This window comes from Anser brachyrhynchus, assembly GCF_964034855.1.
Source record: "Anser brachyrhynchus genome assembly, chromosome: 4".
Classification (NCBI taxonomy): Eukaryota; Metazoa; Chordata; class Aves; order Anseriformes; family Anatidae; genus Anser; species Anser brachyrhynchus.
The window spans coordinates 78314817-78339273 of NC_137698.1; the positions used below are offsets into that span (position 1 = coordinate 78314817).

General features: G+C 44.5%; 2 long non-coding RNA genes across 3 annotated transcripts; both read right to left on the bottom strand.

The window, feature by feature from the left end:
* Positions 1-417: 417 nt before the first annotated feature.
* Positions 418-2977, bottom strand: LOC308194194. The gene is made up of 2 exons (XR_013950389.1): positions 2714-2977; positions 418-1971 (listed from the first exon to the last, which is right to left on the bottom strand). It is a non-coding gene; the product is annotated as an uncharacterized lncRNA (long non-coding RNA).
* A 7245-nt stretch (positions 2978-10222) lies between these two features.
* On the bottom strand, positions 10223-22743 carry LOC308194417. 2 transcript variants are annotated; one of them, XR_013950520.1, is made up of 4 exons: positions 21636-22743; positions 14843-14889; positions 14278-14354; positions 10223-11450 (listed from the first exon to the last, which is right to left on the bottom strand). It is a non-coding gene; the product is annotated as an uncharacterized lncRNA (long non-coding RNA). The 2 variants fall into 2 exon arrangements; XR_013950521.1 differs by lacking the exon at positions 21636-22743 and adding an exon at positions 16370-16479.
* Positions 22744-24457: the final 1714 nt, after the last annotated feature.

Genomic DNA, 24457 nt, shown 5'->3' on the forward strand with positions numbered 1-24457 from the left:
AAATTGAACCCATGGATGCTCCAGCACTTTATTTCTAGGCATCTCCAAATACAGACAAACATCATCATTTGCATTTCACAGTGATGGAAATGAGCCATAGGAAAGTGAAATCACTAGGCCATACATGAATCCAGGAAGAGACTGCAGAGTCCATAGCTTTCCTTCCTTGAGAAGTTATGGATGCATTTCTCTGCTCTCTAATTAAGGCCTTCAAGAGCTGCTCAGCACTGCACAAAGAAGTCACCCACTAATATCAGCTTCTGGCCCACAGCTTCTGTTCAGTGGTATTCAGGTCTGCAATAGAAATTGCTCTTCACTTGGTGCAGCATGAGGCCACCAAGACCACTTCGAAATAACTCTGTTTCTAAACAGTCATCTGTTCTGTTTTGTTTTCCTAGGGGTGTAAACACTAAAAAAAATTGCATTTACAAACAGTTTTCTATGCGAGATTATATTCATGAACAGCCCCCAGCATCATGCCAGCAGCAAATCTGGGCTACCTATTGCCCTGGTGGAACAGCCGTCAGCCAACCTTTAGGGCAACTCAGCAATTGAGCAGTTGTCCACCCACCCAGAGCTGCACCAAAAAGGAAATTTTCAGTCCATCCCAAGCAGATGGAAGGATACACCATGAAGAAGACTGCCTGACACAGATGGGAAGGGAACCAGAGTTCAGCCTTGCAGCAAGACTGCAGCAAGAGTGCCAGATGATACTTTTCCAGCCAGGGAAGCAAGAATAAGGATTGTTTCAAACCTAACATGTGTTGTGTGGGTGGTGAAAGCTGCTTTGGGATATTGAGGTTAGAGGAGTTACCAGGACCTGATGGATGGTCCAAAAAGTCTGATTTACCCTTTACTTTAATAAATAGCCTCTAAACCAGTTTCAAGGCCATTTTCATTAATTATCAATGCTTCTGTATCTGATGCAGCACTCTTAAAGATGGCTTTAAGGTGAGGTGAGGTTCCCAGTGGACCTCCTTTATGCCTCCTTCCTCAGTGAGCCATTCCCTGAGATGTTCTGCCAAAGCTACTTGTGTGACATAGGACGGAGAAGATGACTCCAGGCCCTTGACATAGAGAGACCCTCTGTGACGTGCTGTCATCATAAGTACCTATACAGATGACAGGGAAGTGATGAAATAGGTTTTGGGAATACTCAGATATTGTCCCACTCAGGTGTGGGACAAGTCTAAAGGCTGCATCAGAGAGGGGATGGAGAGATGGGAGAGGAATCAGTGTATATGTACTTGCAAATCTATAAAAAGAGCAAAAGGTAGAATTGTTAGAGCTCTTATTTACAGACACATGTCCTCGGTCAAAAATAATGATGAAGAAGCACAATGCAGGAAACATATGATGAAGCAGCAGAACGCCAGAACAATGATCTGTGTCAAGAGCTTCCAGGCCATGTCGGCACTTCTCTGCAACCGTGGGCAGAGGCACGCAAGGCCTGCCTGGTGTTCTCTCCCAGTCCATTTGGAGCAGCTTCTGTTGGGCCGGATGCTTCCCAGGCTCCCACAACAAGATCATACACTGTGCTTTGCTTTCCATCTCATGCTGTTGGAATGAAAAGATGAAGCAATGGGCATGTGATTTGCCACCAAGGTTTGCAAGCACTGGCCCTCCAGAATGCATTTTGAACATATGGCAAGGAGAATCTGCACTGATTTCTTTCTTCTTCTTTGCCTTTTTTTCTTCCTCTTTTTTTTTTTTTTAAAAGAACAGCAAAAACAGAAGCTCTGTTTATCATTACTTAAGCAGCCATGAGAACTATTTCCTTTGCACAGATTATGGTGTTTCAGTCAGACATCGGGTTACAATTGTCAAATGAAATTCACATTAATTGCCTACATACTCTTGCCTAATGAGTTATCAGCTTCATTCTGTGCTGCGGTGATCATGGAGTAATTATTTTGAGCCCTGAGTTCGTGTTGTGTTTGATATTCCCACTTCTGCTTTCTTTCTGAAAAACTGGCAAGGATACAGACACCATCCCAAATTAGATTGGGCAAAAACCAAGGTAAGTTTTTCTGCTTACAAGAAAGGTTTTCTGGTTGAGGTTTTCTAAAACTTCTACCCCCTTCTTCTTTCCTGACTACCCAAAGGCAACAATGCTCCCTTGGCAAAACAGTTAACAGAATTTTGCCATTTCTATATACAGTAAGGCCAAGGGGAGGGAGAGAACACGATCAGCTGCTCGCTATGAGCATATGTCCTTTGGCAGTGCCTGGGAACCTGCTCCAAAATGAGTGCAAGGGCGTCAGCATTACCAGGATCACCAGTCCAGCACCAGTGAGCCCACGTCTCCTCAGAAGCAAGGCAAAACGGCAAAGGTCTACGTTCTGCAGGATCTAGTGCTTGGTAGTACCTGAACCCATTATAGCGATCAAAATCCTGCAGTTCTGAAATAAGACTCTTAGCTTTCTAACCAGAATTAAACTCTGATTTTCCTCATTTTTTTTTAGACAAAACCATGAAACAGAGAGAGGCAAACCATAGCTGCATCTATACTGTGTTTACTAGATTTATATTAATAAATAAAATACACAAAGGCCCATTCCCTGGCTTTGAAGGCAAAAGGCATAGCACAGATCGTGTCCTCACTCCTTGCTTCCAGAGGCTCACTGCCCCTCACCCTTCCTTGAGAGAGTTACAGAAAGGCACTTTCAGCCAAAATTCTTCTGGGATTAAAAAGAAAGGAAACTCAACTCACCAGAGTTTGCTTTTTGGATCCGTCTGACAAGCAGCATGGCAGAAATACGATGCAGTCTCTCCTTTTTCATATAACATTCTGCTCAGATTGCTTCAAGGAGAGCGCACAAGCAGTCCACAGTGGGGAAAGGTGGCATAAATCAAGCCCGTAAATCAGGCTTCCCGTACTAGCACAGAGAGGGGAGATTGCAGCAGGTGCACAGATGAGATCCCATGTTTTATTGCTCTCATTACCACACCCTCTTCTGACTTAGCAAACAGTTTGTGAAGGGAAGAGTAATTTCCTCATTGCTCACTATATATGTGGAGTTTTGTGTAGAAGCACAGGTGTACCCAATGGACCTTCAGGTCTGGCAACCAGGTTTTAATTGAAGGAAAGAGACAGTTCTTTTAACAGCCAAACAGCTGCAGGCTGTGTGGAAGGATGACAGGGACCATGGGATCACCTAAATTGATCTCCTGCATAGCACAGTTGCCCCATTTCTCCTGGCGTGAAGCCCACTAGCGTGCCGTTGATCAAAACTTGTCACTCACTCATGTCATCACTTGGAGTTTAGTCCAAGCATCTTTACTCTCTCTGAGAAAAAAAAAAGATGTGTTGAATTTCTTGTTTCCATTTTTGGGCTTCTGCTGCTCCTTGACAGGCTCATCTCTGCGGTTGGCAGCGTCTGTCACCACCCAAACACTGTGGAAACATGGCACTGACAGCGCGATGCCATCCAAATGCCTTTCCTCTTAGCTTACAACCTTTGGCTCTCTAACCCCCTTCAGGCAGGATTCACTCCACGTTAGCTTTAGGTGTCAGAAGTTAAGAGGTGAATCCCAAATTCACTTAAAGATATTTTCTCCATTTTTCCAGCCAACTCTCTGCTTTCTTTGCTGCCTCTGTTTGTTTGTCCTTTAAGTGCACCGAATCCCGGTGTCTGTCTCCCCAGCACCGCGTTCTCTTCTCTGCTCTGAGTCATTGCTCCATGGCTGGTGCTTTTAAGGATCCCATTAATCTTTGCAACAGGAGCTCACGTTGAGCTGCCAGTCCTCTCTGACCCTTAAATCCTTTAAAGAGTTGCTGTTTTCTCAGTCTGTCTTTCTCTGGTTGTGGCCCTCCTGTCTTCCTTATCCCTACGTGTGACTTTACACAGAAAGAAAATGCATTTTATTAACTCAGATAAGCTCTATGTGATAGCCCAGACCTATTCATTATTTGACGCTAAGAAACTTTCCCTGTAACTTTTCTGGGGTTACAGGTGTGTTTCTAGATCAACTTTAAAAATGTTGAGCATTACTGGGGCTAGGTCACTACAAACATTCATTCAAAACTTCTTCACCCCACAGCGATTTTCTAGTGAAAAGTGTGAGAAACTTTTTTTACTGTGTACCCTGAGACTTGCCAGTTGTTTTGTTCTTGACACCATCAGTATGCCATTATTAATCTAATTACTTTAATAAGAACAAAAAGTTCAGGGTTTAAGAAGCGTTTGGACTGCGCTCTTAGTCATATGGTCTGAATTTTTGCGTAGACCAATGTGGTGCCAGGAGCTGGACTCGATGATCCTTGTGGGTCCCTTCCAACTCGGGATATTCTGTGATTCTATGATTCTAAAAATGCAATTCTAAGTTGAATACCTTCAGCCATCCAAGTACATTATGTCTGCACTGCTACTGGCCAAACTTATTTGTTCATAACAAAATGAAACAGGGTTTGTTTTCCAAAGTAGTCTGTCCAAAAAATAAAAATAAAATTAAATAAAATAATACCAACAACTATCTATTGATGTGGCACTTTTGCTTCTACCATGACTGAATTGCACAGCTGCTTTTCTTTCATTTTCTCTGTGAGCTGTATTAGTTTAATGATATTACACGTACCTGGCTTAGTCTAGTTTCTGGCCTGAATGGCCCAGAAGTCCCATCCACACAGTCGAGACTGCTTGGTTCTGTGACAGCATCAGACACCTCCTGCATCCTGATAGGAACTCTGTGCCTCGTCCCCTGTCCTCACCCCCGAGCCCCCTCCCTGACCGAACCTGGAGGCAGATCAACGCGGACAAGCACCAGACTTTGCCTTGGGTTGAACTCTGCAGTGCGGCTGCCTGAGAGCACAGCTGCATCCTAATCCCCTCCATTCAGGGATGTGGCCAAATCCTGCCTGCAGCAGTTTCAGCCCGTTAGGAACTGAACCACCAGCTTCATCAAGACACAGAAAGTGTCTCATCCTTTTTCAGTCGTTACAGTTTGAGCTGCTTAATTTTGCTATGGGATTCACTGATTACTTTTTTCTCATATTCCTTCTTTTAAACATGATTCTGCTACGCAAGGAGGCCATGTGGGAGTAAAGGGAAAATTAACAACATTTACAAGGTAATTGCCAAAAGATAAAGAAAACTGAGGACAATGAATGCTGAAGCAGCAGTGCCATTATATATACTCCTTGCTCCTGATTGTAATAAAGGAAAGGCATCTTTCCTTCATTTCTCCACCTGTCAAAAAGCCTTTGAATGAGTTTCTCCATCCCCATATTCATTTACTTCTCTGCGATGTGGCTGTCTCAAAAACGTTTGTTGCACAAACCAGTTGGGAATAGGTAAGTGGAGGCCCCTGAGCATCACACTGCTGTTCCCTAAAGAGACAGAGAGATTTATCTTGTGTAGACGGAGACATTAAACAGCACTAGCTGTAAGGCTGTGCTAAAGCCAGGATACTCTAACGGAGGCTATAGTCATGATGTAGGTTAAAAATCTGACAGACATCCTGAAAAATACCTTTGTTATGTGTTACTCAAGTACACTTCTAAAAGGCAACTTAAAAATAACTATTTCTTCCAAACTGACCTTTTCCAAGAAGTTGTGTTTTCTCAGGGTCAAGCTCTGATGTAAGTCTTAGAGATCACGGTCAAGAATTAGACAATGGGGAAAGAAATACGCTTTGGCTCAAGCATACATTTCATGTCCTAGTGAAGCGCTATGAGAGGACAGGACACCTAAAAGGTTCCTGGTGGTTGTAGGTGATGCTAAGGGGTGGTGTGCTGTACACCCAGTCCCTGGTCCCACCAGGACCTGTTCCAAGCAAAGCTCCTCTCTGTGGCGATGCAGCCTGGAAATTTTCCAGGTATTCGCGTAATGCACAAGGCAAGAATCCTGCTCATGGATCGAGTCACCCCTCTGACTCTGTGGAGAGTGTTTATATTTCATGGAAACATGGGAGCAGGTCTATGGTCAGATTTAGTTCTGCTGGGTTTGTTCTGAGTAGGAGGATAGTTTTCTGGATCTCAGCACATTTCTGAGAGTTCCTGACACCTGAGTTCTGGCTGATGCTGTGGATTGCCTACAAGGCCTTGGTCATGCAATGTAAACCTAACTAGCCAAAAGTATTTGAAATCTGAAATCAGTGTTTTTCTGTCTGTGAAGATGTGGATCACTGTGTCTCAGTTTCTTCTCACCTGGGCATGAAGAGCCTTATCCAATTCTTTTTAAAACTGAACACTGCAAAACTTGAAAGAGACTGCCCGGGTCATAAAGTCTGGTCACTGTCTGCTTCACAACGCCAGCCACATACAACCCTTCACAAACAGACAGGTGTCTTTTCATTGCCCTTTTGTTTCCTAATGAGAGGTTATTTCACAGTTTCACTGCTGCAGTGTTTCCGCAGCTTGCTTCTAGCTACCAGACTGATTTTTTCATGGTCAGTCTACCCCAAGTGTCTTCTTGTTTTTGAATTTAATTGCTGTTCTCTTCCTGAGATTCCTCTCAGCACTCATGTACAGATTATCTTCCTTCCTGGGCCTTGCTTGAAAATTTAGTCAAAACTACCTTCCTCTCTTCTTTTGTGGATTTCCAGATCTCCACATCCCAGTTTACCTTTAGCCTTTCTCTTTACCCTGCTCAGAGCTGGTTTTGAACACCAGGGACCAAGATAACCCATATACTGTAGACATGCCACCAGTGCCCTTTTCAGTGGCCCTAAATCCCTCTCTGTAGCAGAAACAGGTCTTCCAATGCAAAATTTTCCTCTTATATCTTAAAAGTTTTGAAATCTTCCCAGTGTTGAGCAACTGAGTACAACAACAGACATATACAAACTAGATGAGTATTTCCCCACTGAAGCAAGTGGTAAACCACCTCTTGCCATCGCTGAGTTAGATTAGAGTAAAGCTAAGTAAATCTGGAAACCTCTTCCTGCATGTGCTTGAGAACTTGGAGTTGGAGGCCTGATCCCACCGTCATCATGATTAGGATGAGCCAAAGCCAATGTTTGTCTTGCAGATCCCCAAACTCCTGCCTTTTCCAAGAAAGTGTGGGAAGTAAAAAGAAGAGTCTATTTAAACTTATCATGGCAGGAGCTGCTGTATGGTTTGGGTTTTTTTTTTCTGTTTTTTTTTTTTTCCTTAGGTAAATTTCAATAAGGTGACCGCCAGTCTTGCACAAGCTGCAGCTGCTGTAAATCCAAGCTCAAAATGTCAGAGTCATAAACTATTTTGATGAAATGCCATCAAAGAAATCATATTTATCGGGATGATTTGTTGATACTGAATATCCAAACAGTTAGGAGTGCAGTAAAGTTCAGGGGGATGCAGGGATTTATGGTTCTCTGTTGCTGGGGATGTTAATAACATTTCAGGAGACTAAACAAGAATGTTCCAGGGATGTGGACGGCTCAGGCAGGGGAGGGACAAAGAATTTCTTAGTTCTGAAAAGAGCAAAAAGGTCATTGGTGTGTTTATGGAAACAGATTATAGTCCCATTACATTCGAAAGCTCCCTGGATGTGAGGAGTTACTCATCATGGCCTTCACTTCTGGCCTCTTTTGGTTCTTTTAGAAATCTGGAGCCTTGAGGTAGGTCACAGTATTGGGAAATACAATACAGAGTTCTCATCTTGTCTGAACAGACAGAGGGCTGGGACTTGTTACCTGCCCTCATCACACTGAGTGTTGTTTGGCCTCATTTCTAAAGGAGCTTGGCCCTTCCAGAGCACTGGGTTTCTTGCTGTTCATGTGAACACCTGTCCTATCTTCCTCTGAATCTCTATTCTGCTCTCAGTCCCTGGAACAAACATTCACTCTGAGTTGTGTAGAACAATTATATGATATTTAATGCAAGGCATTCTCTTCCCCTTCCCTTTTATTCACTGGCACTTTGTGCCTTACTACCAGGAAATAGTTTCTAGATACCTTCCTCCACATCGCTCGTGATTTTGCATTCTGCATCCTGCTCCTTATCAGCTCCGATCAGTGATGTCATTCTGCAGCCTTGGCTGCATGCATGTCCATCACGAAAGCCCCCTGTGGTCGTGGACAGACGATGTGTCATGCCTCAGCAGGACCTGGAGCATGGAGAAAGGAAGCAGGTTTGTCCCAAAAAAGTTTTTCAAGGATGCTCTCTGGAACAGGAGTAATTTTCTGCCCAACTTCTTGAGCTCTTAGTCACAAATCAGTAACACTGGGGCATAAAGGTGCTGGGAGTCTTTTCCCAGTATTAACGATGTGCACTTCCACATCTTGGTTTTGTTCCAGTGAGGGAAGTCTTAAAAGCATTTGTAGGAAAGGAAGGCATTTTCCACTCAGCTTGAGTATAATTAAAGAGCACCAGCTGCCTTATGTTCTACTCCTGCCCCCAAGGGCTCTTCTATGACAAACGATAATTTGGAGAGTATCTATTTCCACGGTGGGATCCTAGATTATATTTGATCACAAGTTCTCAACTATGGGTGCATGGACTCATTAAACATAATAAATATGTTTTGGAAGAAATATTAACTTGGTCAAATTTCCCGTTAGATATGCTAATTGGTTTAAAAAAGGGGTTCTCTAAATAAATTGGGCAGTTTCTGGGCTGCGTTGTCTCTGTTGGTAGGAAAAACAGAATAATTTTCAGGAAAAAAAAAAGTTTTCTTCTCAACTTTTGACAGGTTTCTAACAAACAAACAAACAAACAAAAAAAGCAAACAAAAACAAACAAAAAAAAGAGAGATTATACAAAGGCAAAGAAAAGACCCAAACATTTTCCAGCCAGCTGTAGTTTTATTTAGTGGAAGATAGAAACAGGATTTCATTATGCTGATGGAAAAAGATTCCCAAAATTTTAGTCTTCTTTCTTTCTTTCTTTCTTTCTTTCTTTCTTTCTTTCTTTCTTTCTTTCTTTTCTTTTCTTTTCTTTTCTTTTCTTTTCTTTTTCTTTCTTTTTTCCTTTCTTCCTTTCTTTCTTCCTTTCTTTCTTTCTTTCTTTCTTTCTTTCATTCTTTCGTTCTTTCGTTCTTTCTTTCGTTCTTCCTTCCTTCCTTCCTTTATTTATTTATTTATTTCTCTCTTTCTCCCTCTCTCTCTCTCACTACCTCTCTCTCTTTCTCTCTCTCTTTTCTCTCTTTTTTTTTTCTTTTATTTTACAGCATGACTTTCCATAATGGAAACAGTTGAAAGTCACTCGATTAAATCAATTCTGAGAAATATCTGCCTTGGAATACTGGCTGCACTTGTAAAAGTAAAATAATGAACAAGGGTTTGGTTTTGTTTTGTTTTAATCTATTTCTGCTTTTTAATAAATCTAAACAACAGGCTATTAACAGAATATTGTAATTATGCAAGACCAGGCAGCTGAACAGATTTTTATTCCAAGAATGTCTAACTACTGCTGTAATCCAAAGTCTAATAACTAAAGCAACGTAGCATAGCTACTGTAAATCCCAAGGGTATTTACATAAGTAGCTGCAGTATATTTAAATTAGTATATTTAAATGTATCAGTCGCTATCTGGGAGTCAGAGCCTGAAATTCTGCAGGATTCAGGGATCATCTTTGCTCACATCTGCAACGACAGGACCAAAAGCTGGCGGCACATGTAAAGTAGAAAAACTAACCCAAGGTCACACAGTAGCTTGGAAGAAAACGGAACAAACCACATCTCTGCAGTTGTATCCAGTCCTCCTCCAGGCTGAGTAGACAGCAGATTGCCTTTGCCACAAAAACCAGGTGCTGCTGATGCTGTCTAGGCCACAGTGTCCAGCCAGTGCAGCTGGTGTTCCTGTTCTTCCTTGGATGGCCCAGCTGTGGTGGGCTGGATGGAGCAACGCTGCGCAGACAGAAGAGTTAGCTGCATCTCTGGCTGGAAGCAGCAAGTCCCATCGCTGCCAAGGCCAGCCCTTCGGGACTAACCTGGACCAGTGGTGTCCCAGCACCACCCACCTCCATCCCCCAGTACCAAACTGGGACCACTGGGCTCTGTCACCTTCATCCACCCATGAGCTACCCCGAGCTATCCCACCATCAATTCCGCAGGTCCCTGTGTGCCCTGGTGCCATCTGAGGAGGTTGGTATCTGGCTCTTGGTAAGAACAGTACAATGCATCAAGGATTTCAGTGAAGAGATATCGAAAACAGCTAAAGATTGGTTAAAGTAGACACAGTGTTTATGGACAAATAAAGGAAATGGTATGAGAAAGCTAAAGTGAAGTATCTAAGAGTAATCGGCTTCTTTAAATTGGTGCAAAGGCATCAGTCTAGGAGGAACACTTAATCTGACAAGTGCTAAATGCACTAAGAACATCAGGATGGAAAAATTGTTTAAAAGGCTGGGAAAGAAAGGTTGAAAGGTTAGGAGGAGGCCAGATCTAGCCTGAAATGTTCATAATAGGATTTAATAGGTCCAAAATCTTTTAGCTTAGTCTTACAGGGATGCAGAGCTTATATGATCTTACTGTCGTGTGTATGTGGGTGGCACTGTCTTCCTCAAAGATTTCAAATACCTTTCTCATTCAAACTCATCTAACATTTTCTCTTCTCTTCACAGTGTTCTGTTTGTATAAGATTCCTGAAAATCAGCAGTAGATGAAAACAAAGATAAATTGCTGCCTCAACTAATGGGGAAGATTACAATTAACACTTCGTGAAGCCTCAGAGAACCTAAAAAAAAGAGAGTTGCCATTTAAAACTAGGCTGTGCACACAGTTATTTAACAAACTCTCAGGACTTTCCCAGTTCTCATGGAAGGACCTGAATTCACGAGCACATCTCTGGGCAAATGAACTGTCTTCTGCTCCAGTTCATGCGTTACCTGCTTCTCTCCCTGGAACCACTTGCACAAAGCTGTGTTAGTGGCAATGATGATAGGACCTGGCTGATCTCAGGCCAAGCTAGTGGTGCTGAATGGCACAAACTCCCTCTCCATATTTGCACATTCCCATAAAGTCACCCAGGGAGGACAACTATGGATGACCACAATGTCATTTTTACAGGTTCCCTATTCAGGACCTAACAGCACTTTAATGGAAACGTCCTTTGGTGATCTACAAATCACTGTTTATCACTCCAGGGGCCTCCGCAGTCACTGAGATAATGCACCGGTGTTATAATATTGATCGATGGATATCTCCTCCCCACCCTCAGCTCCATCAAGCAGACTGCTCTCTCACGCGTCAGGAATGAAATACTGTGGTGCAGAAGATGGAATTTGGAAACCGTCCATTCACAAGCTCTCAGCAAGATGTCCGGTTTTAACCTGAAATTAAGAAGGTAATTTCCTGAGGAGTAATGCTTTTTTCTCTGCCAGGGCTCTAATTGCACACAAACAATAAATAAAGAGCTTTGTTTGGGGCTTTTAACATTTTTATTTTATGAGGTTTTATATGACTTCAGCACTGCTTCAAATGAGGCTGTAATCCTTGCCAACAGACCCAGAAGTGCAATAGCTGTCTTCTGTGAGCATAGACTTGGTCCTCAACTCCAGAATGTCAAAGTTCTTCTCATACTTATTCTGTGAGGTAGAGAAATACCATCTTTCAAAAGGAAACAGTAGCAAAAGAGGATAAGGAACTTCACCATTTTCCCAGAGGAAACGTGATGAAAATCATCTCTCATTTAACATCACTTCTTTAACCACCCACTCCTGAGGATTTCAAAGCCCTTTGCAAACTGGGACAAATTAATCAGATCCCTGGAAGAGGTTTGTTATTTCTGCCCTGTTTTCTCAGTGGGTGAGATGAAACGTGGGAAAATTAATTGGCATGGTGAACAGCACTACAGCAAAGGAGCTGCTGTGTTGCAGCGAACAGGACTATCCAAAATCCAAGTAAACCATGAGCTCTCAAATCCTCCCACATGAGCACAAACAGTAAAACCAATTTCCTTGTCCTTCCATAGCATCTCTAAACCAAGACCTTACCCAAAACTCCACCTGGTCTGGTGGCCAACAGCTCCAGTATTATGTCATTTTGCAGCTGGTGGCATCTAAGATTTTCAGTGGCTATATGGTCTCAAAATCCTTACTACAGCTTGGAAAGGGAATCATTTCCTTCAAATGCAACTCTGTGCCAACCCCTCTGTATTAAAGCCTGGCCTCTACCTCAGTAGAGAGTCTTCCAGGCTTCTTTTCCAAGGTCTTTGATTTTTGTTTTTTTTGACCATTTCTTGAGTTTCACAGGATGGAGATAAGGAGAAACAGGGATAGAGGAAGGATGGGTTGGAGCAGGAAAATGCAGATTAGTTCTTAGGGAAATTTTCAGACTCTTAGGCTGTGCTAATCTCTCCTGAGATACGAGTGAACATGTCACTGGATCAAACTGGAGGACACAAAGCTCTCCAAAATGTGTCTGCAGAGTCCTGAGTTAACCAAACCGGTAGGACAGAGTTCCCGATAGTGCAAACATCTACTCCATCTTTTGAGGAGCTGACTGAAAAACGAGATGACCATGGGGATTTTTAGAGATATTGAGGTGGCCTGAAGAGCAGAAAGGTGTATTAAGGTGCATTACGGGGTTCTACAACTGTGCCAGGGGATACTTAGCAAGCATTGAACTCAACAGTGGTAAAAGTCATTGGTGGCTTTACCAGGAAAGCCCACTGGTAATTGACACTCTAGTTTTGTTTTCTGTTTGTTTGTTTGTTTTTAATTTCTACATGCACACTATTCTACTCTCGCTGTGGATTTTAGCATGGCTCTCACAGTAGAGACCACCACTCCCTGGTGGAGAATTAAATCCTCACCACCACTCCACCTCATCCATTTCCCAGAGTCCATGACACCGAGAAGAAACCTGAAATACTGCTCCTCTCCTCTCCATTATCACCATATCCTGCAGTCAGCAGTTCAGGTGACAGGAAGACTCTACTGTCTCTTGAGGAGGTGTTAGTTTTACCTGGGAGCCGTTCTCAGACGTGGGACAATGAATCATACAGGACAGGCCACTGCCATCTGACAAAGCAACCTACAGCCAGAGAGAGCAATCAGCAGGTCTGCCAGTGGTATATCTCTGAATGGAGCTGAGAGGCTGTTGGCCATCTTCAAATCAAGCTATGTGACCCTTGAGGGCTTTGTCCCATTCCCCTTTCTTCTGATGCAATTTTTAAGTCCCTGCTAGTAAGTCCTGTCTCGTAAGTCTACTCCAAAGGACCCCGTATAGATCCCCTGAGGGCCTGGATGCTTTATTTCTTGGTGATGAAGCCCCACTTTGTGGACATCCCATAGCTGTTCCCTCACTGCCATGTAGTACCTGGGGTCCTGATCTGCTTCATGGCTGTTCCCAATGGAAAAATCTCCAGGGCTGGTGGGCATTGTTTGGGCAGAGCCAGATGGAGTCGTTCAGGAATCACGGCAACAAAAATCCTTCCTTGCAAGTGGTCTGGCCAGACTGGGTAAGTGTGCTTTTTTTTTTTGGGATACAGAGAAAATTCAGGCTTGCAGGGCTGTCAGTCAGCTCCATTTTTAAAGTACTAAATTCACACATAAAATGTTTGGCGTGTTTTGAAGAGAAACGTAATCTGTGCAATTTCTTTGAAAAATTATGGACACTGACATTTTACACCTGTAATTATGATAAAAGCTCTCAGCGCAAGCCTGTGAATGTTTCCAGTGAATAAATCATCTTAACCCCTTGCTTTTAGGAATTTAGGGATCAGCCCTTGGCTATAAATTAGGAGCAAGTGATAATAGCTCTGCTCACAGCTGCCGTCTCCTGCTTTGGAGATGAAACACACCACGGAGGCAGCCGGAGTGGCCACAGAGCCCCCCCCAGCTCCTGCCACACCACTCACTAATGTGAACATAGCCTCATGGCAACCTGGCAAAGTCAAAGTAAAACTCCATGCTGTCATTTTCCGCATCTCAGCAGACAGGAAATGCCTTACCTTACGGAGAGACCACCTGAAAAAACATCCCGCCTGCAGGCAATGGGCATCCCCTGCTACATCTGCTGAGGACCTGGTACAAGCATGCAGTACATGCACTTGCAGACCAGTAAAACAGTAATGCCTAGGTCATATTCAGCAGATTCCCTTTGTGACTGAGATAGAAAAACACCTCCCTCCCTTATGTTTTTCCTCTCGGAAAACTTATGAGGGTACTCGGAGTAAATAACACTATGTGATTTGAAAGCAGATAGATCTGCTCAGAGATCTATCCTGTTCAGAGCTTTGCACCGTTGTTCATTTCTTATTATTTTTATTGGTTTTATGTTAATGCATTCATTTAATATTAGTATTTATTATTTTATTATAAGCATTCCTCTTATTATTATCACCACTCATATTTTTGCTCAGCTCCGAGAACAAGTATTTTTCAAAAGCTCTTTGCATCCTTGAAATACCTAAGGTGAGACATATGGGGCCATCTGTTGAGTCCTCCTTCTGCAATGTAAGCCCTCCCGGTCTCACGTCTTGTTGCCTGTGCAAAGGGAAGGTTTGAATCAGAGGAGCAGGAAAAATAATGTGCAGTGAAGGTGCATTTCACATCAACAGAACAGTGCAGAAGGGGCAACACAAACCAGCAAGCAAGGAGATGAGTCCTGATGGAGCATGAATAGGGAGGAGCACAGGAGGGAGAAGAAAAATCCAGGCAATTACTATGATACTTACAGGGGACTTATAAAAAGGATGGAGAGGGACTCTTTACTCAGGTTTGTAATGAAGGGGCAAAAGGGAATGAATGGTCTCATCTCTTAGTCTCACGTGCAAAGGCAATAGTTAAACTTCACTCATAATTTCCACAGGAATGGTTATTGTGGAAAAGCAGCATTTCACTAACACCTCTCATTTGGAATTTTTAATTATTACAGAGTTTCTCATCTCCTTTGGAAAAAAAAAATAGAGGTAAAGCAGACAGAAAATTTATTTTCTTAAAAATGTGAAGCACGTCTAAAAGGATGATTTTACCTCTTCATGCTGTCCACAATTTTGGAACTCTTTTCCGCTGGTGGAATCTGAAAAAGACAGAAAAACATTGGGGAAAAAGCGTGATTTTTTAAATGACAGATGACTTTTTTCCCACTTGAAAAAGTTCCATTAAATTAAAAAAAAAAAAAAAAAAAACAGTCTAAAACACACCAAAGATTTGTTTTCTTCTCTTTTTCCAGAATAAAGGAACATTTCAGCAGAAACCAATTCCACTTGGTCTGGTTTTGACACCAAAATGGGTTGAGATCATCTGGTAGAAGATGCTGTGGAAGAGTGGAGTTTTTCCTGAGTACTGAATCCCACAGCTGTAGTAACATCAGCCTAGTTCACCCCCTCCTTCTTGTCCCCCAAAACAGCACCGAGGTGGGGCCCAGACACTGGAATCACCACTCCATGGGCTGTTCCCGGAGTCATTTTGGCCCGACTTTATGTGGTTTTAGTTTACATCCTCCAGTTTGATAGCAACAAATCTGGAGTCAGGGGGCTCCATGAAATAGGTGTGTGCTTAGTGTGGCCTGCAGCACACAGGGTGCTGGATGCAGCTCTGCCTGCATCCCGTGATTGCAGCCCAGAGCCTTCTCCTGCCTTGGGCAGAGGTGGCCACAGGGTACTTGCCATCCCACGGTCCAACAGTAGCACCTAAATGCCTCAGCATGCAGGACAAGGGTTTTAAAATAATAAAATAAAATTAAATTAAAAAAATAAAATAAATAAAAATAAAAATAAAAATAAAAATGAAAATAAATAAAAATAAAAATAAAAATAAAAATAAAAATAAAAATAAAAATAAATAAAAATAAAAATAAAAATAAAAATAAAAATAAAAATAAAAATAAAAATAAAAATAAAAATAAAAATAAAAATAAAAATAAAAATAAAAATAAAAATAAAAATAAAAATAAAAATAAAGTAAAACAATACAAAACAAAACAAAACAAAACAAAATAAAATAAAATACAATACAATACAATACAATACAATACAATAAAATAAAAGCCCTTCAAAGAGATGAGGGCAGTAAATGGCAAGGCAGCAGAGCAGTGGTAGTGCTCTAAGTGTCTGCAGGCAGACAGGCAGACAGGTCCCCCTTCTCCTTATTCTAGCTCTGGCTCAAGGTTTACAGCAGAGGCGGCGTGCTATCATGTTAACTTGGCCTGTTTGCCAAACTAATTACAATCTGCTCTATTGACTCAAGCTAACAAGTTAATTGACTGCTTTTTGTGGCTTTGGTACACCACAAGCCTAACTGTCCTCTTAGGTAATGGGAGTGTGGGTGTGATAAAGCAGTACAGCCAGGGCTGCAAAAGTCTGTCCAGGGAATATTTGGCTTGAGAGGTTTTCACCACCCTGGATGGGCTGCCAATTAAGTGTCAATTGCTGTAAAGTCTAGTTTGGAAAGAGTAAATTCCATCAACATTTAAATAATAATACGAAAAGCCATGTTGCCCTGCATGGACTGGCTAAGCAGAACCGAAGTCTCTTTGCTCTAACATTTTAAAATCTTACTTTTGCCTTGAATTCTGAGTTGGCTGCAGACTTCCTTGCCCGAATCTCAGCACTCTGCAAGCTGCCTGATCATCTCAATCACAGCGGCACGCAGAAGCCCCCGCTGAGATCAGGGCACCTGGATGCTGCACACCAGCTGCTAAAAAGGTTTCAGCCTCCAGGAATCTATGGCACAATCTGAACAAGAAAAAAAAAAAAAAAAAAAAAGGCAAGATAACAGCATGACTGTGCGAGATACTTTATATATATGTGTGCGTATATATATGATATACATACATATCGAAGCATGTTTTGAAGGAGGTCACTATCATCAGGTGGGAAGTGGCAGGGTTCCCCAGTGGCTCACAGCAAGCCAAGGAAACAAGAATGGTCACACTGGGACAGAGAAAGGGTTTTGCGTGGCTGGGTGTATCATCATAAATTCTGGCATAGTCTAGCCCCTGGCAGAAACCTTGTTTATATCAATACGAGTGCCACAAGTGCCCCAGGACGTGTGCTGTACTCATAAATTCGTGCCCCCACCAGCAGGGTGCCCGTGATAATTCCTGGTGGGGGCAGACCATGGCTTTGGCTGTCTCCTCTGCCTGGTTTTCTTTGGAAGGAGCTTGTTTGCACGAGTGAACACTGCCAGGGAGGGCACTGACAACTGACCTGTGTAGCTAATTGTGGGAGAGTGCTCAGGGCAGGGCCTGACCTGTTACAAACGCCATCACTTGTACTTCTGGCTTTCCCCAAACCCAGCAGAAGGCGGTGATGGTGAGGAGGGAAGGGCTGGGCATCGAATTCCCACCTCCCCTACACTACCCCAGCGTTTTATTCCTTCAACCCCGCTGGGGAAGCTGACTCCAAATCCTCAGTTTTGGGGTGCCTGATTCCCCCTGAAGCCCTTCCAGGCGACTCCAGCCCCTGCACTCCCCATGCCCCAGCAGCTCCCGTGCGGACACGCAGCATCTTCCCCCGGGAATCCCGGCAGGATTCCCGCTCCCGCTCTGCAGGTGGAGGAGCTGCAGCACAGCCGGAGCCGTTTCACGCTCTGAGCCATCCACCTACAGCAGCGAGGGAGCAGAGCATCCCCCGCCGGAGGGCTCCCACCTTCCTGAGGCTTCCAGGACCCCCCAGGCACCCGCAGCACTGAGTGCTGCCCCTTGGCACGAGGCGTCGGGGCTGGGGTCTGCGGAGGCAGCGGAGACAGAGAGCGGGCTGTTCACGGGGAAACAATTCAGCCTTGTCCTCAGTCACGTTCAGCTCCAGCACGCGGGTCTCCGCGCGACGCCTGGAGGAGGTCAGGGGGGAGGGCAGGAGACAGAAGCATTTTGTGTTCTTCCAGCCGGGCTGGAGCAATTCGATGTCAGTGACTCCTGAATCTCATTTTTAGCTCTGTGAGAGATCACGCTGGGTCACCAGGAAGACGGGATAGCCCTGAAGAAGGATGAAGAAGGGAGTTTATTTGCTTGGATTTCCCAAAAATGCACCATCAGTCCCACAAAAATCTCTCCATCACCACCTGCCTCAGTTTCCCCTTTGCAGAACAACCTCAAAGCACAGGGTAGGAAGGGGGGGAGCCCAAAGTATTTGCTCCTGTCCCATGAAATGTGCCAGAACCCAGGCACTGGCACGACCTCTGCTAACTGCTGTTAGCTCTGGTTTTCCTCTTGATGTGGTGGGAGCCTCAAAAGTGCTAAGCCCTTCCTTGCAGCCAGGTCCCAGGCAGCAGCCTCAGAAATAACAGTTCCCGGGGCAGAACTCCCCAGGAGTCCCTGAGCCAGGTCAGGGGCTGCAGATATTTGCACCTCTGCACTGCCGGCTTGGAAGAACAGCAGACAGCTGGGGACACGTGCAAGGAGTTCCTGTCTGTGCTGTGCAGAATCCAGACGAAATTCTTGCAGAAAGAATATTGCACTTGGCATGGCCAAAAAAAAATTCACGCATATAGACACCCGCAGTGCCAGAGTGCTTTACATGCTGTGTGTTACATGCCCCTTTGCTAGGTGCACTGAAACGAAGGGCATCTGGCAGTCTCAGCGGCATTGTACTTCTTTGTGCACGCTAGCCAGTTTAACATGCATGGAGAAATTAAATCAGAAGATTCAGCTGTTGAAACTAGCAGTTTGCATTTGGCCAGGACTCATGCTAGAGCCACTCCTGTGGCTGCACCACGTGCTGGGAGATCTCTGATAGTGCTGAGGTGAACTGCTGTGGTACAGACATTTCTTGGTGTAGAACTTGGGCCTGTTTCTCATCCCTATAATTTTTGGCTCCTCATGAGAACATCCTTGTGCAGCAGCAACAAGACGCGTTTGTCACCTCCCATCTGCCACTGCAGATCTGGCACAGTACAGCACAAGCCACAGGTTTGTAGCTGTTCTGCCATAAACCTGGCTCAAAGGCATGTCCTGAGGACCGGGGGTGTGGAGAGATCCCTCTGCTCTGCCACTGGGTCCCTCCACACCTGCATGCACCCTGGGGCAGTGCACACACAGGGAAGGACACCAGCCCCGCACTATGTCCTATGCCTGACACCAGGGCTGGCAGGGAACAAGATTTCTTGCCACCCTTTCTGCCCTTCCCTTTCCCCCAGGGCCCTTCCAAGCCCTCCTCCAGCTCCTCTTGTGAGATCCCATGGGCTCATTGTGCATTCGCCTGTCCTCTTTAAATTCAAAACGCTCTTTTTTTTTTTTTTTTTTTTTTTTTTCTCAGCAGGGATTTAAGGCTGGAATTACTTAAGTTAATAGAGCAGTTAAATGAGACAGCGCTGGCTGCACTATCCGCAGGAAGGGTACATTTTACTACTCTGGAGACAGAGAGTACAGTAGTGGCTTTCAGACCCTCAGACTCTTTGCTTGTATGTGGATAAGAAAATCAGAGCAAGCTGATCCCCACATCCCCACGTGGATGTGTCACGACGCCCTGGCCAAGTGTAGATGCTGCCCCTCAGGACCGTGATCTCCCCAGCCAGCAGGATGAAGGCACATCACGGCAACAGAGGCCAGGCAGGAATGTCAGAAATGACTCTGAGCATTGCCACTGCAAAACCACGTGGCCTCTGGAAAGTCACATTACCCCATGTCTCTGTCAGTCCCACATGGAAAACTGGGGAAAGCAGAACCTCTGCTAAGGCAAAACAGATGCTGCTGCTGAGCAGGCTGCTCCCGGGGGGAGAGGCATGGTGGCTTGGTGGCTGTGCCGCAGTGTTGGGGTGTTTTCAAAAAAAAAAACACAAAATGCAAGTATGGAGGGTAGTTGGGTGGCAGGGTGGCAGCAAGGCTTGTGTTGCTCTGGAGGAATTGCTGGCAAAATCCTTGCTGCCTCCCTGCCTGCCTTCCTGTCCCAGTCACCTGCAGAGCCCCCTCTGGTGCATCTCTCCCCCAGTGAAATGGCAGCAATGGTGACTGGAGATGTGATATGGGCACATCAGGGAAGGAGACTGGAACAGGAGACAGGGCATTCATGAAAGGACTCTGGAAAGGTCCCTTTGAGCCTATTCTTAACATCATTCCAGCTCCTCTTATCCTTCCACTACCCCACAGACTCATCAGCATCACGTCTGGCTTCTCCCACAACATGACCAGTGAACTGCAGGGCTCTGGTGCCCTTCTGGGGGCAGAACCAACCCCTTTGGGGCTGGTCTCACACTGTTGGAAAGGTTTTTTGTTTGTTTGATTGATTGATTGATTTCTTTTCTCCTTCTCTCTCTTCTTTCTACCTCAACTGAGGGAAGCAGAGCTGTCTTCTTGGACAGCAGAGAGATGGTGCCTCTGCCCAGCAGCTACTTTGCTGGTAACATGGATGTTGCAGACCAATTTCTGGTCTGGAGGTGGTCTTCTCAGTCCAGCAGGAACAGATGATGGGGCATAAGATAGTTAAGATACTGGGTACGGGATACTTAAGGCCTTTAGCCTGAATTTAACAGGACCTGTGAGGATTTCTCCTCTCCCTTTTGCTAACACCTGCGAAGAATAAAGGAGTTAAAAGAAGAACTTTTCCCCTTTGTCTCTCCATAAAACCCCATCTCTAGATTCAAACCCTTTGGTAAAGGGTGCCACGAGCAGCTGTGGACTCCTCCATTCTCATCGTATCTGCTTTCTCTAAGGGCTCTGTTCAGAGGCTGATCCCCCAGGGCCCAGGGCTGCCTCTCCTTCAGCCCACGTCCCCCTGTGGCTCTCCATGGCCACCTTCAGGCACGGTTCAGCGAGGCTGTGAGCAGTTAGAGCCACCAGCCCCTGAAGCCTGGGCACCTGTATTGAGCAGCAGACTGCAGTGGCCATCGGGACCTATTAGGTGGACCACGACTCTTCCAAGCCCAGAAGAGACGAGGCAGGGAAGAGGTCTATCAGAGCTGGGGAGACACACAGAGAGGACACAGGAACTGAGAATTTCTCTCTCGATAGGAATACTGCAGGGCATCAGATGAAAAGAGCAGCTTTCAGGTTCAAGGCATACAGAGCACGTAGTTAGCCTGTGGGACTGCTCGCAGAAAGATGCTATGGAGGTTAAGTGTCCACATGGGCTGAAAACCTAAATGCACCAGTTCACAGGAGGAAAGCTCCTCAAGGTCTGCTAAATGCAAAGGCTTCTCACTCAGGAACTGCACATCACAAAAGGCTGGGAAGTCTGAGGACCACCACAATGTGCTCGCCTTGCTAAGGACAGCATTATCCTCCCAGCACCTTCCTGAATTGCCTCTACCCTTGCTCCTGTTTTCTGCCTCAGTCCTGAGCACAGAGGGAGCAGTGCAGGGTCCCAGGGTGCGACAACCCAGCCCAAAGCAATCTTGACCACAGCTGAAGCCTCTCTGTGCTACTAGAATTAGGATACTGCTATTCACCATCGAATCTCAAGAGTCTCATAGACCATACCTTAAATTCAGCAATTCCTTTTCTTCTCTTGTCTTCTATTCTCATCTTCTCAGCTATGATGACAGGAGTAAATGGAGCCTCCCACCACATTCAGCTCCCATAGCAGAGGGTTTGCCAGGTCTTTGATCAGGCCCTTTGTGCTAGGATTTACAGGATTTGGGCTGAAACAGGTGGACCTCCACTGGAGCACTAGACAGTAGCAGGTCTTCCTAGATTTCAGGACCAGATGTACTCAAACCCAAATAGAGAAGTCATAAAAAATAAATGAAAGAAAGAAAGAAAGAAAGAAAGAAAGAAAGAAAGAAAGAAAGAAAGAAAGAAAGAAAGAAAGAAAGAAAGAAAGAAAGAAAGAAAGAAAGAAAGAAAGAAAGAAAGAAAGAAAGAAAGAGAAAAAGAAAAAGGACCAATACCTTGATAAAAATGTATGCTTCCAGTCCCAAGTGTGCACAGCATAATGCAGCCTAGTACGTTTTCATATTTATAATGTGTTGAAGAGCTCCTGATTCCCATCACACTAATAATTCATAAAATACACCAAGACTACAAGGGGATAAGGCCGTATGTCCATATTCCTGCAGGCCAGATGGCTTTGGAGAAATAGAAAGAGCTGTGTGAAGAGGATAAGTTTTGTTCTGGATGGGGTTGGAGTGTCTGAGATGTGGTTTGGATACAAATAAGGGAAGAAAAATAAAGAATTTTATAAATGCTTGCAAAGAAAAAGAAAGAGAAGACAAAAACATTGGTTTGATTCAAGTGTTTCAAATGACCCATTTTCTTATGATTTCTGTCTTTTTGTAGATTGTGTATTTTAAATGTGGATATAAGTATCTAATGTCACAAAAATAAAGCATTTCTACACCAAAAACTAAAACTAAACTAAACTAAAATAAAATAAATCACATTTTGCAGTGAACAATTGAAATACTTTGTTAAGAAAATACTAACAAGGGATATTTCAGCTTGGCCTGATCTTTTCTCAAAATTTTCTTCCAAAATGAAGTGTCTGTGAAACATGTCACTGTGCAAAGCACTCCACTTTCAGCAGACTGCATCTCCTGAAGGGGTCTGCTTCTCTTACAATCTCTCCAACACTTTATTATAAAAAGTGCTTCTGCTCTGCTGTATCACCCCAGTCCTGGCATGATGATTTGCACTGCTCCAGCTTCTGGCTAAACAAAAGGCTTCAACCCACCTGAGAAACTAAAACTCAGGTTTCTAGCCTAAGGTCTTTGAAGGAAGGTTAAATGGTTGAAGATGCTTCAGCCTGGAAAAGCAGTGACTGGAGAAGGACAGAGATCTGTAAATCCTGGCCAAACATGGGCAAAGAAAAATTGTTTCTCCCACAAAGCAAGGACTACTGTGCATCCCCCAGAGGCGAGCAGACCTTCTGCAACACAGACATTTGCAAGAGATTCAACAACTGCATATATCATTCCTGAAAGCAAAGAGGGTGTTTCCTTGGTCCTAATCAAGATGATCCTGGCAACACCTGGCTGAGCAACTAATCGCATCAGCTAATTCCCATATCCTATTTTATGATCGAAGGGCATTCACGCTAGCTGTGCATAAGCTGGTCTCTTGCTACCATTCCCACCTGTACTACTATGCATTCACCACAAGCTTTTAAAAACTGCCTGGAGATGTCAGCTTGGCAACTCCTGTTTAGCTGCTGGAGACGTAACAGGGACGGTGCTGGGCTCCATACCGAGGAAGTTACCACCACCGTCCCACTGCATCGGGGTCTAGAACGAAGTCATGCTGGTCTTGGAAAAAAAACTGGCCTTGCAAGGCAAAAGCCATTTGTATGTTAGTAAACAGTTTTGACGCTGCTGTTTATCCTCACGCCTCTCGGAGTTGTCAGGGAGACTGCTTTGCTAACCATGCGCAGCAATGCAGCGGGTTTGTTTTTGTGGGAGGCTGCAGCTGTTTCGTGCTGTCGTGTGCTATGACCTAATGCAGGCTCTGGCTGCGCTGCTTCTGACGGGGCAGGGCTCTCCGGATACCTATGGCCCTGGTTCAGAAACGCAGTTAAGCACACATCTAGCTAGAACATGAGTCAGGGAAGGACATGTGTGTGTCCCATTGACGTACGTGGGATTTAAGCACGTGTTTAAGTGCTTTTCTGGCACTTATGATACGGTTATGAATGAGATGATATGACACGGTTCCCTGCATGAGCCAAGATGTTCCTTCCAACCCCCTGTTCCTGATACATATCAGGCAGAAATTTTCCACTATGGCCACCAAACATAGTACCCCAAATTATCGTGTTTAGCTTTTAAACAGGTGGTTGTTTAAGGATGCTGAGTTTGGGAAGATCCTTTTCACTTCAGCGTGGCAATGACAGGTGGAGACACTTCACCTCTGAAAATCAGACTGCATCGATTTTGGGGCAGAATACAGTCATATAAGACCTTTGCTTTTTTTCCCATGTTGTGAATTAAAGCCTTGGTCTTTGCCTACTGGTCTGAAACTCCCTGAAAGAACCAGGAAACTCTGCGCTGTGAAAGAGAAGGGAAGATGTCTAGTTATTTTTTGCTTTTTAATTCTTGCCAGTTGGACTTTCATCACTTGCCTTCAGTGACAACGCACTGGAAGATGCTGTGTGTTTCAGCTAAGTTCTCAGAGGAAAAGAAGAAGACAGATGCTCCTTTACTCACAGCACCTGAAAGATACGTAAGTTGAACTGGGCCAGTGCATGGACATGGAGTTCCCACTGGAGCCCCGAGAACATATTTTGATCTGATGATCTGAGCTCATATTTATCATATTCGTGTTAAGATCACTCCTTTTGCTCAAGAAACAGCACCAGAAGCTTTGCACCAGAGAACTGGGGCTGTAGGAAGAGGCCCAGAATAAACTCGCAAAATCCACACTTTTAGAGAAATTACACTGACAGAAACATGCGCTCAGGGCTGGGGCTGCCTCTCGCTGCACGAGGCTCCTTCACAAGGGGGTAGAGCTTGGCGTGGGAGACAGAAACCCATTAGCTTAGACAAGGCCTTAGGGTGACGTTTTCCCCTTAAAACAATTGAATTCCATCTGCCCACAGATTAAAAGCAAAATTTCTCAGCTGGGTAATCTTGGACTGTATTTCTTCCTGCTCCTGCTACAGTGGCATAGCGAGCCATGGCAAGGCTTCTGCCACTCACAGGCAATCGCTCGTTTTTGGCTGCCAGCATGTTCAGGGTAATGAAAGTAGCTAGAGAAAGACAAAGATTTGATAGGAATC